Source organism: Falco peregrinus, chromosome 1 (genome assembly GCF_023634155.1).
Source record: "Falco peregrinus isolate bFalPer1 chromosome 1, bFalPer1.pri, whole genome shotgun sequence".
NCBI classification, from domain to species: Eukaryota; Metazoa; Chordata; class Aves; order Falconiformes; family Falconidae; genus Falco; species Falco peregrinus.
In genome coordinates this window covers 65,103,584-65,122,633 of record NC_073721.1, presented here as the reverse complement: position 1 = coordinate 65,122,633, position 19,050 = coordinate 65,103,584, and positions in this window count along the sequence as shown.

The following is a 19,050-nucleotide window of genomic DNA, read 5'->3' as shown; positions in this document are numbered from 1 at the left end:
CAGCAATTGAAGACCTGTTTACACCAAAGGGAGAAACCCCCAGGATTTGAAAGTTAATCATTTTTATATGCCTGGTTTTGGGTCTCTATCACCCAATGCTTTCCATGTTTGGGGTTGACAGGTTGAAAATGATGCAGGCTTGCCTGTGGGACCCCTCAAACCAATGTTCCATGGAAATGTGGAGACTTTGTTTACTGTCTCTGCAGTATCTGCTTCCTTTTATCACAGTGCAAATGTGTTCATGGGCACAAAATCAGCGTGTGCATGAGGCTGTGTCCATTTCTGGGTCTGTTTCACATGCTTGGGAACGCTTCTTTCTGAACCAAGCAGGACCCTTCATTGCATTGTATCCTGGTGGTCTCTCAGGCAGCATATGCCTGCGTTCAGCTTGTCTCCCACAGCTCCTCTCTTGTTAATGTTTATGCTGTCCCATTATGGTAGGCATACTGTTGTTAGGACAGCTGAAGTAGCAGCCTGCAGGGAGGGATGTCCTGTTTCATTATTATTGTCAGTCACGGCTGTAAGATCCACTGGGGTAGTGTCTGCAGTGGGCAACCAGAGCTGTCATTTGTGACTTATGCACAGAGATCTACTGCACCTGAGCCCTTACCAGTGGTCCTTACTCCCAGTTGCCCTACCAATACTGAAAATAATTTAGTTTTCTTCTTACATGGAGGTTTAGTCCTGACCTAGCTGCTGACCAAGTCTTACTGGGTTTAGCTTTTCCTATTAATTTTGGATAGCTATTATGTGGAGGCTTATAGAAATTTGTCTCTTTGGGCTAAGGGCAGTGGATTTGGAGGAGAAGAAAGGACAAAAAGGAAATATTTGTTAAGGGCGGGGGGGGGGGGGGGCAGGGCTGGGCACGTGTTCCCTAATGCTACCAGCTTGGTGAGCCTCTCTTACCTTTCTTATTAGTAGAGATGTTACTGTAAAGGGGGTTTGTGGCTTTGATTCTAACAGCAAAATCCACCGATCACCTTTGGGCTGTTGGCTGTTCTTGTCTGTAAGATCTATAAAGTTTTCTGTGTATAGGCACTGTGAACAGGTGTAGTCAATTGGAGTCAGTGTGCAGTGGTTATGTAGAACTGACAGGGATGCAGTGCTGTACTGCTGAAACATTAATAAAAACATCTGAGATTATCCTCGTGTACCAGCATATACATCCCCCAAGAACGGGGCAAGAAAAGCTTTAGGGATATTGACTTTGTTTATATTCATTTTAACCAAAACCTCTATGTGACAGCAGCATGTACTCTTCCCTGGCAGTAAAGCAGAGTTTTGTCTATGGACACCCTGCAATATTCACACACGCATAGAGGGTGAAGTGTTGTACAGAACAGTTGGGTGTATCATCTGGGGATGCTCTTTAGGATGAATTAAGCCTTTGGGATGATCTTAACTTGATCATATTTCCAAAGCTGTAATTTGACACCCTCTAGTGACCGGGTTAAGAGTATTAAGCAACAGTTTTAAAAAAAAGTCCAGGAACATTAAAATTTGTTTTCTTCAGTTCTTTTAGAGCAATAAATGCATTGTTTCAAGGTGGAAATTTTCCTCAATACTTTAATTTACTAGGAAAATTGAACTGCAGTTGTTGAGATCTCCTTTGGGCTATAATTTACAGCCATTTGATCTTTTTCTTTACTCCTGATACTTCTCCTGACCATAAATGCTTATATTGCTTTAAAAAAACAAAACAAATGGCCAGTTATTTGGATGGTGGAGTATGTCTGGAACAAAAATATTATAGCTAGAATTTTTTTCCAAATATTTTGTCTGATGAAACACCTTGAAATTATGTAGAAACTGGGGTGTAATATGAAAAGCTGAGCTGTCCAGGTGAAGATGGCAATTAATGCCGCAACTCTGTGATTTGAGGTTAGGATTTTTTTTAATACAAACACAAATTTTATGAAATCGGTAGAAATTTGCCAGAACTGTGAGGACAGCATTTGATTTATTACTATTACCCCAACTATTATTATTATTGTCAGTTAAGCTTTACCCATCTGCTTTCTTTCATGCACACATTAAGAACAAAGGCCACGCTGGGACTTCACAGCAGAGTTCAGGCAGCAGCAAAGCAGTGTAGGTACATGCATTAGACATGAGCAAGATTCACTGCTGAGATGAGGCATACACCTGGGATTAGTGATGGGCAGGGCCACTAAAATCCATCGTGGTACTGATACCTTTCAAAAAGCAGCACCAACAATCAGAGAATTACAGAATACTGTTATGCTGTGCCTGGTTGCTCTGAAATCAAAAATGAGACTGGAATCCAGCTGTGCAGGTTTCCAGGTGGGTGAGTTTCTCCTTTCCTCTCCCAGCTGTCTACTGTTTCTTTTACCTGCTCCCTTCTTGGTGCCTTCAAAAACGCATCCGCCCTGCCCAGCACCACTTTCATAGCAGCTCAGTCCTCTGCTGCTGCCTGGCCATCTTCCTGACATCCTATTGCTTTCCTAAGGAGACTTTATGGGTTATAGTGCCCCTACATTTCCTCTACAGTTCTTTGGATGCAGTGGGAATGCGTGTTGTGTCACTCCTACCTTCAAAAAACACAAGAAGGACAGGCTTAACTCCCAGCTAAGATGATTGTTTCCTTTTGAAAGCCTTAGGATAGAAAGCTTTTTAGGCAGAGAAATGAAGGAAACATGCTACATGCATGGGCATAAATCTGATCATGTGGATCAGTGGGAAGCATCTGCAAATGAAAGAAGAGAGGGAAGGTTAAAAGGGGGTGCTTGGCAGGAGTTTGCATAGCAAGCAAGAAGACAAGAAGTTGTAGATAAATAGTTATTATACTGTAACTGTGACACAAAGTGTAGCACTACCAAAATCTTTAATCTGTTAACAAGCCTTATGTTAAATTGGAAAGATAACTCCATGGCTGCATTTTGTGACTTCTGTATACTAAACACGGTCTTAATGTCAGATCTTCCTCTGGACTAGTAATATGCCCAATAGAAGAAGCCTACAAGGGCATCTTTGTCTTATACAAGATGTCAAAAAGGCATTTCATAGCTCTTCAGGTAGATTCTGTGTTGCTTTCCTGTTTCTTTGATCTCCGATATTTACCTGATTCTTTGAAATTTATCCATTTCTTCCTATAGACAAACTGCACAAGAAATTCAGTTCATGTCCGATAACACACGCATTCCTACAGAGTGCCTTATGATGTGCTGGGAGTCTGATCACCACTGTGCCAGCAGGGCAGAAAGATTTTGCGTTCTGGGCCTTGACCTGCAGCTCTGGAGATCTGCATTTAATTTTCAGCTCTGCCACATACTTCTCAAGTGACCTTGTGCAAGTCATTTATTCTCTCAGCATTTAATTATCACCCTTTTGCAGATGAGAAGTTGACACTTCTCTGCCTTCCAGAGAGTAATGTGAGGATAAATTCATCAACCTTTGTGTTCTGCTGTGAACAATGGGAGTTCACTGAGGCAAAGCAAAGTCCAGCAGGGGAGATGAGGCAACACAGGGAAACAAAGCAAGGTTGAAGCCCATTTTAAGCTAGTTAGAGAGCTATCCTGTATGAACAGACTATATGATGTCTTGCAGGATTTTACATTAATCCTCTGGGTGTGCAGTTCTATGACAATATTGTCCTATCATTCCATATAGTACAGTGACAAAACTGGGGGGTGGGGGGAGATCACAAGGTTCCTTGCTCTCTTTCAGTAAGCAGTCATCAGATGGCTCATTCGCTTATGTCACTACGTTATGTAGCTCCTGCCTTTTCATTTTTGTAGCTAGTCTGAGTCAAGCATGGAAAATGGCCATTTACTGAGATTACAGAATGTGGGTTGTATTGCAAATAGGAAAAAAAGTTGCGAAGCAGCAAAATGCTCTCTCGGAGAGAGAGTGTTCCATGTCAGTCTCTGTTGTCATTGTGCTTTATAGTCCTAGAACAGCTGAGCACGTCTACTCTCACTGCCAAAGGATTTCAGCTGTGTGGGACATCTCCAGCATTTCCTAGGGAGATGTTTTTCATTTTTACAGATGACAACGTTGGGTCTGGATCGCATAAACATGCATCGTGACCTGGGGGTGAAGTTATTAAAAAGTAGGTACGATTCAGAGGAGTAGGACTTCCTGCTGAGGCGTTGGAGTCAGCTGTCTATGTATCTCCTGAATCACTGTGGTTAGTCACTATCAGTATCCGTCTTCCAGTCACTAAGTGAGTGCACACCATAAATGCTAAACAGTCCAGATAGTGCCTCCCTTGACTGGTTTCAGTTGAAGACTTCCAAGAGCCACAGAGGACTAGCTGCCTCTTCTTCCTTCGTAGCTGTTCCTGCAAGTAAGAAATTCAAATGTGATGATTGGTCTTTTGCAGCTGTTGCTCTGCCTGTGTTCAGAACGGTGGATTTCAAGTGCCTTTTTCATCTTGCTCCTTCAAGAGCAGGTGAGCATCCTTCTGTGTACCTCAAGCTTGAAGTCATTTGGGATGCCAAGTTACATATGGCAGTTGGCTTCTTTTCAGGTATGGATGAAGGCAATTACTTACCCCCAGTATAGCAAAATACTATCAGACAGCTCTGGTCTAATTTTTGTTTTGTTGCCCATGGCTTTTATTAAAGCTAAATGGAGCTGCAGGTTTTCAGCACTTTGGAATGCCATGTTATAAGACAGACCTCAATTCTGTTAATGGAGGTTACTGAATGTGTGGATGGAAAACATTTATAAGAACTAGACTTCATTATTTGTTATTATTTTTTCAGGTAGTGAAAAGCTACCTTTTCCACTTGCTGCTTAATATTAGATTTAAAAAAAAAAAAAAAAAAAGGGCTTTGGTAATTGATTTAACTTCAGAATGAAGGTCTGTTGCTTTGCAGCCTCCAGGAAATACCGGTAGTCTGTTTGGATGTATGCGTTTTGGGATCTTTTGGAAGCTTTCTGCTTGCAAGTCTCATGATTTTTGAAGATGATATTGTATCTTGGCTAGCAGGGTCCAGGATGTCAAGTGAAAAAGGGAGTAGAGCCTTTGGGGCCCAGATTTTTGAATATTCAAGTGGCCAACTGTAATCTATTTCAGTTTGAATAAGGTATGTGTATATCCTTAAGATCTGAGATCTAGCTGGGGGAAGCAAGTTTTGTTTGCAGTGCCTGTGTGTAGTGTCCCTGTCTGCCCCTCCCTGTAGCATTTTAAAATCTCATGGATTAAGGATTCTTTGTTCCTAGATTCCTGATCTGAGCAGACCCTAATCACAATTGCCTTCCCAGCATTTCTAAGGTTAGGATGTATTCCAGGAAAATAAAGCAGCCTGTGAGAAGTAGGTGCTGTCTTTGCTTCGTCTTCATCCTGGCTTCTCTGGAGTAATGTTGGAGGGGTATAAAACACGTTTCCCGTTAGGAGAAAATGTGCTGTGAAGTAGGAAGCCTAAGTAAATATACAATAAACAGATGTATAAAAGTGTCTGTGAGAGACAATTCATGGCTGTGTTAGTATCACAAGGAGACTTTTGGCTTGGCTTTCTATAGGCCCTTGCTGTAGTTCAGGGAATGACTGTGATGCCAAACTTTACCTTTAAACCCCATGACGAAAACAAACAGCTGGCGTGTTCTCAGCCTATTCAGCATCTCTGTGAAATAAGGAAGTATAAAGGATGTGCTGTAGGTATTAGAGGCTTGGCACGTTTATGGTACTGCTGTTGCTGGGAAAGGGTATTTATAAAATGTGCTATGGAGCAAATATGGTATTGCTGCTAGTAGTGAAACAGCCCTAGCAAAATGCCTTTGGAACTCAAGTGAGGTATGCAAGTGCAACAAGACCTTTCATCAAAAGATTTCAGAGTGGCGGATGAACAAAACCTTCCTTTTCCTGCAGCATGAGTCAGGTCATATGGGTGGGTACAGCTGACACTTAGGCACACGTCACAGAACTTGGCAACAGGAAGTGAAGTCACATGCTTAGCAGAAACTTCAAGGGCACACTCAGGAGACAGAATGTAATTACTCAATTTGGATTTTAGCCATGACACTGAATTAGCCCTCAGAGCAAGTATGATTTTATTTATCTCTTTCCCCATCCCGAGAGTTCCTAAGATTAGAGGTAGGCACTGAGGACCTTGTATTTCATTTTCTTTATATGCTTTTTCTATGACCTGCATTCTTGTAATATCTAAGTGTTACAAACATGAATGAATTTAGTCTAATATCACCTCTGTGAGGCTGGGAAGTACTTTCCCAGCTGCCTTTTCATGCCTGGAAGTGGTCCCTGGGAGAAGTATAAGATTGGGGAGGTTTGGTTTGTTCCTTGCACTGGGGATTACAGTTTTAGTTGCTGTCCTTTTCCACAAGGAGAGGGCATAAATATTCAGGTTAGGAAACGATTGGTAATTTAATGAGCCTCAAAAGACTTGGTGGGAAAGAGAGCATTTCCCCTCACTGCTGTTCTTGCTCACAATGAGTGCAGAGAATGGGCAGAATGAGGGACCAATCACTGTATATTTAATGACCAAATACTGTTTGTTCTTGTAGAGGGTATTGTATGTTAGGCAGCTGGTCTGTCCTCTCTTCCTCCTGGCTGACAGTAGGATTCTCTGCTCAGGTTGGTTTTCCTGTTATGTGAGCCCTACCTGTGGAGTGCACATGGAAAGCCTGTGCTTCCTTTCACCCAAGTGTTGCTTTTTGATGAAAGAGATGAAACGCATTCCCTTCCCCGTTTTTTCAGACTATTTCCCGTAGAACAGCTGCACAGTTTCCTTGAGGCCTGCTGCTGCCCCAGGCTCCTGTGATCATAGAAATAACTAGATAGGTGGTGACCCAGAACAAAAAGAAAAGGCAGGTAAGCTAGGGACAGAGATCCCTCTCTGTTCCCCGTCTCCAGGTAGTATTTTTTATTATTATGTTTTTATTTTGCAACCCAGAGCACACAGTTATTCCTCTTGCCTTTCCCTGTTGTAGGAATGGACAATGAGTAAGGTTTTAAGCAAGACCACACTTCAAGGGTGCGTAATGCTGTGTTCGAAGTACTCCACAGTGGATTTCCATACCCGGAAAGTTTTAGACCCGTGCCGGCACAGAACTCTGTGACTGAAGTGGAAGGAACGATGCCCATACCGTGAAGTCCGGTGGGAGCACGGGTCAGTTATGACCTGAGCTGCCCCTCATCAGGGGGCCGTCAGGCCAGCGGGTGAGGGCAGGCTGGAGTGCACTTTATCAAGCAACAGGATCTAGACTCCCAGCTCAGGTTTGCCTGTTGAAATAATCCAAGAACACATCGCGGAGCTATTCGCAGGGTCTCTGCGGTGCAGCCCGGCCAGCAGGTAAGGCGGAGCGGATTCCCGTTAGGGCGGTGGCGCCGCGGGGAGCCCCGGAGCGCGGCGGGGAGGGGGCGCGCCGCAGCCCGGTAGGGTTCAGCACCACGGAGAGCGGCACCGCCCGCCCGCCGCGCCGCCGCGCTGCCCTCGGCTCGCACGCCACCGCCGGGTAAAGCGCCGGTTATTTTAAGCCCCTTGATACTTTTATAAACTCTTTGTATGCCGAGTGCTTGCGAAACACCCACCTGTCTGAAGAGAACTGGAAAAAAAATTTCGAAATTCTTTACGAGAGCACTCAGCAAAATGGCAAGCTTAACAGTCGCTACTTGGGCAGCACTTTTCATGCAAGGGTCTCCAAGCTCTTAATGAATATTAATGAAGCCAGCTGCAAAACCAATCATCCCTTTATAATCTAGGTAGGGTCCATTATCCTTCTGTAGTTGGGGAAACTGAGGCAGATAAGGATAATGTGGTTTGCCTCAGCCTGTATTGGACCTGGGAAATAAAGACTACTGACCTTTTATGCTCTCACTAATGCAAAGCCACACAGCTCCTATAGGTCTGCCCATTTTGCTTTTAAGAGATCTATTTCTTTCTTGAAACTACCATTCGCTTAACTGATCTAGGTTGGCAAGCTTATGGCAAAATATTTTCCAGCTAGACTAATTATAGCAATTCTCACCTACTGTCCTTCTGTATCCTGATGATTGCTGCTGTTTTCAAAAAGCTAAGAGAGTCACTGGCCTTATTTCAAATGGACATGAGTACATGTGTGGTGCTGGGTTTGTTATTCATATTTTTGAAAACATTAATTTGCAGCAACAACTTGCCCCTTTAATGCTTAGATATATATAAATATGTGTACTATTTTGCACTCAATTGTCAGGCATGTCCCATGCTGTTTTGTTGTTCCCCTGGACAGGTGGAGACAGAGCAGTTAGGCACTGACGGCTTCTGTCTGGTGAGCTGGCTCTTGATTGACTGATTAGCTTCTTTGTATGGCAGGCGCTTCTCTCGGCTCCATTATTAAAGATGCATCTTAACCCCTTGCAAGAACCTTTTTTTTTCTTTTTTTTTCCTTTTTTTTTTCTTTTTCTTTTTTCTTTCTTTTTTTTCTTTTTTTCCTGAGACAATGGGAGAGAGAAGAATGTTTTACAGTAGGGAAACTTTTATTAACACGGGAGGTGTTTAGAGATGGAATGTAGTCAGGTTTCTGGCTCCAAAACTGCCAAAGAGCCCGGAACATGTAAAACTGGTGCATATATCTATAAGTAACTTCTTTGAAAAAGAAAACTAAAAAAACCTGGTGGTCAGAGTAGCAACTTATACATCTTCTCAAAAGATTTTTTCACATATAGCATTCCATTAAGTTTTGTTTGTAGAGGCTGTCTTTAGTATTAAATAGTTAACCTTTGTAAAATACATCAGAAGGCATTGGTGAGGTGCTTTTCATTTTACAGTTGAATAAGATGAGGCACGGAGAAGGAGACTGGCTTATAGACATGGTTGCAGGTGTCTGGACTGTCAGGTTCCAGCTCTCAGTCATTTCAGCTTGACACCAAACCACTCTCTCCTTCCAGAGGTAGGAGACGAGACCCAGATGATGACCCCAATTCTCTGTCAGTACTGGTATCTGATGTAGCTTCTTTCCATTTTGCTGTTGATAATGCTATGAAAGTCCCTTATCTAATACATTGTCTGTCTGGAGAAGTGATACGGGTGTGTATAAGTGTGAACTGAAATTGATATGCTACTATAACTTAATTGTTTCTTTATAAAATAACGTTTCACAGGTCAGCTTGCACCACTTTGGGAGGAGCTTAAGCTAAGGAAAACAAAAAAGCAGCTCCTGTTCTGCAGCAAGCATCTATACAGGGAATTATAACATTTGCTTGTTTAACAAGATTTTTGAAGTTATATTGATAATCCCAGTAAAACTCCATTTCAGACAAAACCTAGAATAATTTCGTTGTGATGCAGTACTTCCTGCATCATCCTTGCAGATATTGTGATGAACTCGGAGACGACATGGCTGCTTCTGTGTAGTGCCACAAGTAGGTTGAGCTATAGCCCTAGGATTCTGCCTGAAAAAAAGGGACAAGATAATCAATGTCTTCTGTCTGCAGGTCAGTATCTTAACAGTCAGCTGTGGTTTGTAGCTGGATGGGGGAAGGATGGAGTCTTCTGTTGTTATGAATTTGCCTGTGCATGGGGTGATCCTATAAATCATGCTTATGATCACTGGCTCTTTGCATAGAGTTGGGCACAGTATGTTCAAGACACTGCAGTTCAGCTGTGACTGACACTTGCCTAGCTGTGTCCAGGTTGTAGTAGTCCCCTGCACTTAACCTCTGGGGCCCCTTGCTGAAGACATTGACAGGCTAGGCAGAACTTCTTTAATTAGAACCTTTTGGAAACCACCTCTTTTTTTACAATGGAAATATGAAATATAGCAACTGCAGACCCAGTGGTTCATCTGACTTTATATTTCTGCACTTCAGCTGAGGGATCAGTTCCTATAGGATGATTCTGACTTCTTTTTGCAAGAAGCCAATGCTGAGAGGTACTGCCTCACCATTTAACCAGGTACACCCATTGTTTTGTTGCAGATCACATCATAAACCTAGATTTGAAGAGCAGAAAGTTTCAGTGCCTCCAACGCTAAGTATAGGCATCAAAACAGCATTTTGCGTGGTAGGAACCTGATTGTTAAGAGATATCTAATGAGCATTCTGCATTAACCCTGCATAAGGATTCACATACCTTTCTGCATGATGGGAATTGGGTCTATGCAGGCATTTAGACATCAACATATGGAGCTTTGGGTTCTCTGTGTGGTCTAAATCAAAGAGATCTGTAGGTCTGAAGCTGTGTTTTAAGATCATAGAAGAAACTGTCACTTTAGAGATACACAGAGCTCTCCACTGAGAGCTAGACATAGCATAGATCCATCCTGGGATGTAGCATGATGTCTGGTTTAGCAGAGGTGTAGAGAGCTGAGAGCAAGCAATAATTCAACAGAGCTTAACATTGGCTCCTTTTTAATTATAAGCCATGTTGATTGGCTTCTAAGAATGTTTTATTAAGTCATCTTTAGTCAGGGGAATATTGATGGCAGTGGACTGTTACAGAGCTGTATTTGTGGTGGTGTGAGAGGTGCGCTGTGGGAGGGCTGTGAAGGCTACTCTATTTTTGGGATATGAAATTGCAGTGCAAGGAGGAATGGATGGCACCTTGCTGTGAAATAATATAATTCATACCCATTTCTTTACAGTATTGCCCTTTGAATGGGCAGTGACATGGCAGCCTTGTCTAAAGGCAACTGCCCAACCTTTGCTCATCCACGTTCAGTGCAGAGTTCCAGCTCTGTTAGGAATCGTTTGCATGCAGCAGATCTTGTTCTCTCTGAGTTGCATTGATGCAGTGCCAGTCAGCTTGGGGAGGAAAGGCAAACCTGCTAACTGGAGCTTTTGCTTGTTTACTGTGTATTTTTATCTCCCCTTCAATGTTTTTTTCTTTTTTTTTTTAATTTAAATATTTGATGTCAGTTCATTTATTTTTATGACAAATGATTTTTTCATTCCAGAAACAGAAAGCAATAGAGATGCCAGCATCACGGGGGCATCTGTTCTCTACTTTTAATTAGTCCTTTTCCCCCACTCACTTCCAGCTCATATACAGAAATGCATGACTTCTTTTTTTAAAAAAAAAAACAAAAACCAAAAAAACCCCCACCACCTACCTCTGTCATCCATTACAACTTACCTATCTGCGTGTGAAGCCAAAGACAGACCGACCATCTCCAGGTCTAAAGCACTGCTAAAAGATAAAAGCTTTTGCATGCAGTTGGTTCCCAAGGGTCAAAGTCTGTGTTTGGTGAGGTGTGCCCTCAGGGAAGATTGTTGCATTTTCTTTTAAGTGCCAAAAAACATCATTGAAATTAATCATGAATCTATTACTTTGGTTGCTATATTACACCTCCAACCCTTTGTTTTCTGTCATGAAATGCCGTGTCCCCCTCCCCCTTTTTTTTCTCTTAGTAAGAAGACCTGATGTGCTGCTTTTCACCCTCAATGCCTTCATACAGGATCATGTCTCAGACACTTCAAAGGGATCTAGGAGTATTCAGTACATTCCAGGCCTGAGTCATTTATTTATTCTGGACATGATGGATCCTGTTGATCCTGGATGCCTTTATGCTTACTACTATAACTTCAGGGCTGACTTGGTTGATAGAATGAAGAAAGGAATGCACTGGGGGCTGCAGTCAGTAGTCCCAGCCAGTTTTTGATAGGGGTCTTACACCGTTTTCAAGGAAAAGAAGAATGAAAAGCCTGCAGCAGGAAAAGGAAGCATGAAAGTTGGGCCATTAAACCATGACAGGGTATCATGAGTTTAATTTGAGCTGGGAAATACATAGAAGTAATGGCCCTCGGTTTATGCCAATGGTGAAACGTATGACGCTCTGAAAGGGTATCAGAAGGGGGAGGTAGACAGTGTTGTATTGCATGGGAGAGTTTAAGTGAGGAGGCAATGGCACCAACAAATAGAGATCTCAGGCAATAATCCTGTTCTGATTGTGAGGGGAATGGATGAACTATCACCTTAGCTGATCTTTCTCACCTGTAACTCTGACGTGGATATGACACTTTGAAGTGCTGAGAATATCCATCAATATCTGTTGAAATCTGTGATAACTAAGGGCATGGATCATTCTGCATTGTTATGCTAGTGGTATTGCTTCTGTAGGTTTGAGGCAACCCTCTCTGTTCTCTGCCTTAGACACAGCTCACTTTTCTGCATGTTTCATCACTCCACGTTTTGCTTGCTTCACTCTGCCTCACAGCTGCTGCATTAAATCCATCCGTGGACACTTAAAAGATGCTATGGAAATGTATTGCTTGCCTTCAGCAATAGCGGTGGTTGGCCAGTTCTGTTGCTCCCCTAGCCCATCAGATTCAGCGCTGTGGTGCTTGTGTTTGCTGGACTGTTCCTTCTGAGTGTACGGAGGTGAACACATGTTCCGTATTAATCTTCATTTCAATGAAGTTGTTTTAGTTCATGCTTTATTGCAGCGCTTTGTAATAATGCATCTGTAATGGCAGCCCTTGGGGCAGCAGTCGCATGTGGCAGGCTGAGTGCCTGAACTGCTCCTGAGAATGACTCCAATCATACAGAATGAGGCACTCCCTGGTGCACCATCTGAATTTATAATACCAATTTATATGGTGCCCTAAAGCAAGCTTTGTATTTGCTCTGGGACACAGGGGCCAGGCTATAGAAGAGGAACTGCTCTCCATTTTCTTGCTGTCCCTTTTTCGAATATATGCATTTGTCTAGCTTTCCAACTTGCCTGTCTTAAAGCTTAGACTGAGCCCAGGAAATGCAAGAATATGCTTTGATACACAGTGATGGGTGCAGAACCTGTAATTGGACAAAAGAGGCCTGCTGCCAGTCTCATGGCATCAGTCAGAGCCTTCCAGTAGGTGAGGAGGGGAGACACGTAGGAGGACACAGTGCTGCAAGCAGTGTTGGAGGGCAGAGTCCTGGCTGTTAGTTCTTTATGGTCATGTTTGTGTGGTTGCGAGTCAGTACTGGCTTAACCTCCTTTGAGAAAACAGGTGATATGAGACCGAAGCCACTTTGGGTTGGGTTTTCAAAACTCAGTGTTGGATTTTCCAAGATAGATATCCAGTAGAATTTTCAGAAAGTACTTAAATAGCATGGAAATCTAATGCCTATTAACTTTGAAAAAGGAGCATATAGTGCTTTAAAGGTCAAAAACAATACTTTAAGCTTGCCCTGGAGATATGCCACACCTATCATTAAATGCAGGCTAAAAGGCTTTTGTAAAAAATAGTGTTCACTAAGTGGAAAGAAGGTATGTTTTGCTCATTGGAGAATTTTGCTTATGCTAGAAAATTCCCATTCCCCAATGTTTTATAGCAGCAGGGAGAGAACTTTTCCCCTTGACTCAGTTTTATTGGAGTCCTGTTTGGGGTTCACCATCTCACCTTAAATCTTCAAGTTATAGACTCGTGCAAAAATAAGATGTCTATTGTAATCTGATTGTGAATGAGAAGTACTTCCTCGCATGGGCAGAATGATCTTTGATGGCGCTGTGTTCGCTTTGCATGTGAGTAGAGAAAATAACAGATTGTTTCATTTAATCGTCTTTATCCAAAATTATATATAAGGTTTAAAAATGAGATGGCCCAAACATTAGAAGGGCACTGGCTGCAGCAGTTGCTCCTTGTCCTGAGAGGTTCCCAGCTGATCAGTTAGTTATAAAGATGCAAGCATTTTTCAGGAGCTCAGGAATTCTCCTGGGAAAACTTGCACTGCAGTGACTGTGGAGCGGATCTGAGCTCAGTCATGAGTTGGGTGCTATAGTGGGTGTGAGGGGCTGCTTTTTGAAAGAAAGAGAAGGGAGCCTGTCCTGTCCTGCACTGATGTCCTTATTTCACCTGCTTGTGTTGGCTGGGGAGGGTTTCTGTCTTGTGTGGGTAAGCAGCCAGCTACAGGTAAGTGTTTGACATGGGATTGCCAGGGATTGTTCTGAAGAATTAACACAACTTTAGGTACAAAATCCCAAACCGTGTTTCCTACATTGTCAGGAGTGTTACCTAGTGGTTACAGCAGGAACTGTCCCTATCTTGTACCGCTGGCCTTGAGCAATCTAGGTGTATGTACTTCGGGGTCACTGAAGGGGTCAAGGGCAAAGTGGAAATAGTATTTAATTTTGAGGACTTGCTGGAGCTCTTCAAGCAGTAGCTCCTGTAAATGCATTGGCTGAGCATCTTATTAAAGAGAGGTTTATATCTTTCAGTCATGTTAAATTCAGCTTTTCTGATCACAGGCTTTTCCATACTCTTACTCTCTTAGTACTCATCAATTTCTATTCTTGCCCAATCCTGCTGATAGACAAGCAGGTATGATATGGTATGTTGTCAGCAGGGAAGCACACTGTGATGTCATTATTTCATTTTCATGGATCCATCTGAGGATTCAGAAACAAGAAGAAGAGGCAGAGTTCAAGTGGAAGATGTAGAAAGTAATAAGGATCTGCTAAGTTTTACTGCAAAGGGGGTTGATAACATCTCAGAAACTGGAGTGATCCCATAGAAGACTTAAGAAGCAGGAAAGGGTGGAGTTCAAAGCTGATGGAAATACTTGTTGGGAGGTTTGTGCATTAACTCTGAACTGTGGCTTTGGTTTTGACCATTTCACTGGATGCTACCTGCTGCCTGTAGAAGTGGTCTCTTCCTTTTGGGCCAGCAGTCAGTCAGGGTCACAGTGGGATTGTTGACAACGACAGATAGTAATGGATGTTTTTCCTGTCTTAGAATGAGATGTAGATATGTGTCTAATGTAATAAGTGGTAGTGTGGGTCATAGAGCCAATGTGACAACCATCAAATTTTATATTGCTGGCTGAAAGAATGTACAGCTTTTTTTTTCTTCTTCCCTTGCACACTTAAGTGTGCACACGCACCTGTCTCATCTGTTGTTGTTATGCTTATGTATTCCTAAGTATAAACACACATGTACAAGACAGCCTTTCACAATGACACTCTTAGAGATAGCGGAAAACACTGTCCGTGACTTGGAGAAAGGTTTGCATTATTTTTTCCCCAAATATATTAGTTGGTGTAATGAAACATATTCCATTTCCCTACATGTTTTGCCCTGAACATACCCCTGCAGTGTTTGCATGCACACCACTCTTACTTAAGCCCTCTTACATACTCCTGCAAGGAATCCTCTGGGTAAACACATCAGGTTTTTTTGACATATGCTCTTCTATTCATACACTGCCACACACACAAATGTGCGTGTGTGTGTAGTTTCTGTCCCCTGTACACTCAGCTAAAAAAAGCAGTGCTCAGAAAATCGCTTCCTGCGTACACTGTACAGTTTCTCTGTAGCTATTAAATAAATGCAATGGAACATGCTAGAAGGAAGAAAAGGTCTGTGAATCAAGAATAAACAGATACGTCCTGCAAATGGCCAGAATAACTTCGGAGGTTGAACATTCCACTGGAGTGAAAAATGGTGTTTGCAGGAGAAGGACTTAGAACTAATCCTCTGGAATGATGGTAAAGGGAGTTCTGACCAGGCACTGTCATGATTACTCTTTTCCCATCTCTGTTATTTCTTATTGTAATGAGTTTTGCTTGTTCAAGTAGGATAAGGTCACCAGTGAGATAACATCAGTTTCGTTTGGCACAACCAAGATGGTCTGATCACAGTTTGGACTGCAGCTTCTAAATTCACCTTGGGTATTAACTTCGGGCAAAAAGACACTGAAAGTGCTAACATGGCAAAAAAAAAAAGGGGGGGGGGGGGGGAGAAAAAAAGCCAGAGATAAATTGCCTTCTTGCCTTGTCGCACAGAATTCCCTGCCACTGTTTCAATGGCAAATTCCCCTTGAGCCTTATTTGGTCAATACCATTCCGAGAACCTGAGGAAAAAGCCCAGGAGATTACATTCCATGGGACAATATTGCAGTGCAGCCTTTGTTCCCATCCCCTGATGCCATACTTGGGGCATTATTAGATGGAATCTTCTAGGTCTTGTGTTGCCGCATTTGGACATCCTGGCATGATGGATGATGCCTCTAACTCCTGCCTGTTCTGTCTCCAGAGCCTATTCTAGGCTCTGATCTCGATCTCTCTCATCATCCCTGCTTAACAGAAAAGGGGGGGACCTGGAACTGATGAAAATGGTACACATAGTTTCTAGTGCATCAGGGAGTTAGGTAGCTCCTGTGAGCCAGATCACTGCTCCAGCAAGATGTAAGCAAAAGCTATGTCTTGTGGGTACTACAGCTGCTGTCCTGAATTAGCAAGCTCAGATCTGAATAGGATAAGTACCTTGAAGATGAACATTCCCACTTAGCTATTTATTGAAAATTGTATGAACTGAACTGCCCCGGATTATTGAGAGTATTACATCTTTTAGTTAAAACAAACATGTGAGCGTGGTAAAAAGTTTTGGAAATTAATTTTGAAGGGAACCAGCAAAAGAAGATGAATAACATGTCTGTGCCTGTGCATTCTTGCCTTTTGCCTCTTCTCTCTGGTGGTGGGAGCAGAAAGCACAGTGCCTATGTCAGGAGGGAGTGGCCAGGTGTCCAGGTGTATAAATCTGTGACACTAATTTACAAGGCCCCTTGGAAAGGGAACTTCTTAATGAAAACACCAGAAAAGGCTGATGTATCTACTGATCATCTTATATATGGGGATAAAATACTTTATCTAGAGCGTGTCACACATTTTTGAAAGTCTCACTGGAATGCCAGGGCATGTGCAGCGGAGGGGAGGAGTATCAGAGGGGGCTGGTGCTCGTCTCACTGGTAACAATTATTTTTTTCCTTTCTCTCCACACAATTTGTTTGCAAACTGCAGGGCTAGAGCTAGAGATGTGAAAGAAAGAATTAGAGCAATTAGTCAGAAAAATCCACTCCCCTATAGAGCAATTAGAGTATTGCTTCCTGGACAAAGAACTTCTCCTTATACTGCACTGGTTTCCTCTTCATTCCAGTTAGCTCCACGCTCTAGCAAAGATGTGCCTTGCAACCTTAAAGAAACTTCCTTGCTCTTCTAATATTTTCTCACTACTCACTACCTATTTATAAAATGTCTGCTATTTTGGTGCCGAACTGTAACAATTTTTCAGAAATAGAGGTCTGTGTGTCCGAGTTATGCACATTTTTTCCCAAAGTAGTTATTATCTTCTTTGGTTCATATATAGCACTCTGAACAGAAGTTCCTCAGTTAGATGAAGTCTTCTGTGCTTCTTTCTGATTTACAACTATTTTATATGTGGGGGTCCTAGTTTTTGGTTTTTTTTTTTCAAGTTGAAAGAACGGTGTGTGGATGTAGCTTGTTTTCCCCAATTCTTCTTGGGCTCACTTCATCCTTTGTGATTAAGCAGGCTGTAAGCTGCCATTGCTAGTTTGTTTTTCTCTCAGGGTACATGCTGTTTTCTGTCTGCTAAACTGAAGAGGTTTAGGTTGGAACTAGAAGTGGAGACTGCTGTTGCCATTGATTTTACATGGAAGATGCTCTGATGATAGGCAGCCAGATGAAAATATGATGCAAGCACGTACATGGTCTTAGAAGACCTCAGAGACTGAAGGGCCAGTGGTGGTGCAGTTTCAGATGACTACCTCATCAAATCATTACTTTGATAAACTGCAAGCTACAAAATACTAGATTGCCAGAACTATCAGCAGGGGAAGAAACGTACTAGAAGCCAGATTTTATTGCCAGTTGCACATTTTAAATCTGGAGTTAACTATTGAAGTAAATGAAGTAATACCTGATTTTCTTCACAGTAATTGAGACTGGGATCTAATCCCATGCCCTGAGGAGGGATTGATAGTTCTTACTGCTGTTATATTGTCCATACAAAACAGGAAGCTTAACAATAACTGGCCTTTGCACAGACATCTAAAGGGATAAATTCTTGCTCTTGGGGATGCTGATTTTGAGTCCGGAAGATGCCTCTTTGCAGGACCATTGTCACCTTGTTGAAATAGGTCTCCATTACCCTCTCTGTGCATGTATCTGAATTTGTTAGGGGATGTGGAGGACTGTGTTTTCCAGAGAAACTTCCCAGGGGGCTCCTAACACTACTTGAAACTATTATTTAGTGTTTCTGTGTGGCTATTATCCACCTCAGACACAGCTGCATTTTGATAGTGGGCAAAGTGATCAATACATACTGTATAAAATAATTATTATTTATTATTTATCGAGTGCTGTGAGTAGGCTGTCTGCTATACGAAATGTAGAAAAAGACAAAAACCTTTGAATACATGATCAGAAGAGGAAGGAAAGGCAAATAGCTCTCCAGTCTGTCCCTAGGGCAGATGCATTTCTAAGTGTCTGGCATTGCAGTGTGAGCATTGTACACAAACTTTACAAGATGGTAAGGTCTGGAGAGAGGGGCCAGAAGATTGGATTTCTCACGTTTGGTTTTGTGTATGCTTCATGTGCATGATGTTCCTGCCTGCTAGTCTTTTTTGAGGTGGACTTGCAGCATGATAACACATTGAAAAACTTCACATAGTTCCCCGCGGAAGGCACTCAGAATTATGTTGTTTACTGTGCTAAGTGCCAATGGTGATAAAAAATGATAAATAACAGTGTTTAGGATATACGGCCTGAATGAAATGCTGGTACCAGCACAGTCAATGGTGCCCGTCGGTGCCATTGTCTCTACTTTCACAAGTGAGGAAGCGAGTGGATAAAAAGTTCGAGAGGTTTGTGCAAGGTAACAGGGAAGCTTAGTGGCCGGTTTAAATGACCCGGGCAGTGTATAAATCGACCTGGGACACCCGGTAGGTTTGGGTCAAACTCTGAGCTAGGAGAGAAAAAAAATCTTTGTGGACTTTAAGGGTTGTGGGGATCGCAAGAGGAAGGCGTTACCTGCTGCTCAGAGGGCAGCTCCCTGCTTGCTTGGGTAGTGTTGGCAAACTCTAGAAGGTAAAAACAAGCTGTATCTCCCGTCACCCCGTGCTGGGAGCAGAGGGGCAAAAATACGGCCGTGCCGTGCCGTGCCGGCGAGGCAGCGCCCGAGGAGAGGGAGGCTGGCGGGGCCGGAGGCAGGAGAGGAACCTCCAAGCTCTCTCCCGGGAGGAGCCGGCGGTCCCGCCGCAAGCGCGGGAGGAGCAGCCCGGCCGGGCGCTGCCGCCCGGGGCCGTGCCCGCAGCCGAGGCCGGGCGGACCGTGCCTGGGGGCCGGGGGCGCGGGCCCGCGGTCTCTTTAAAA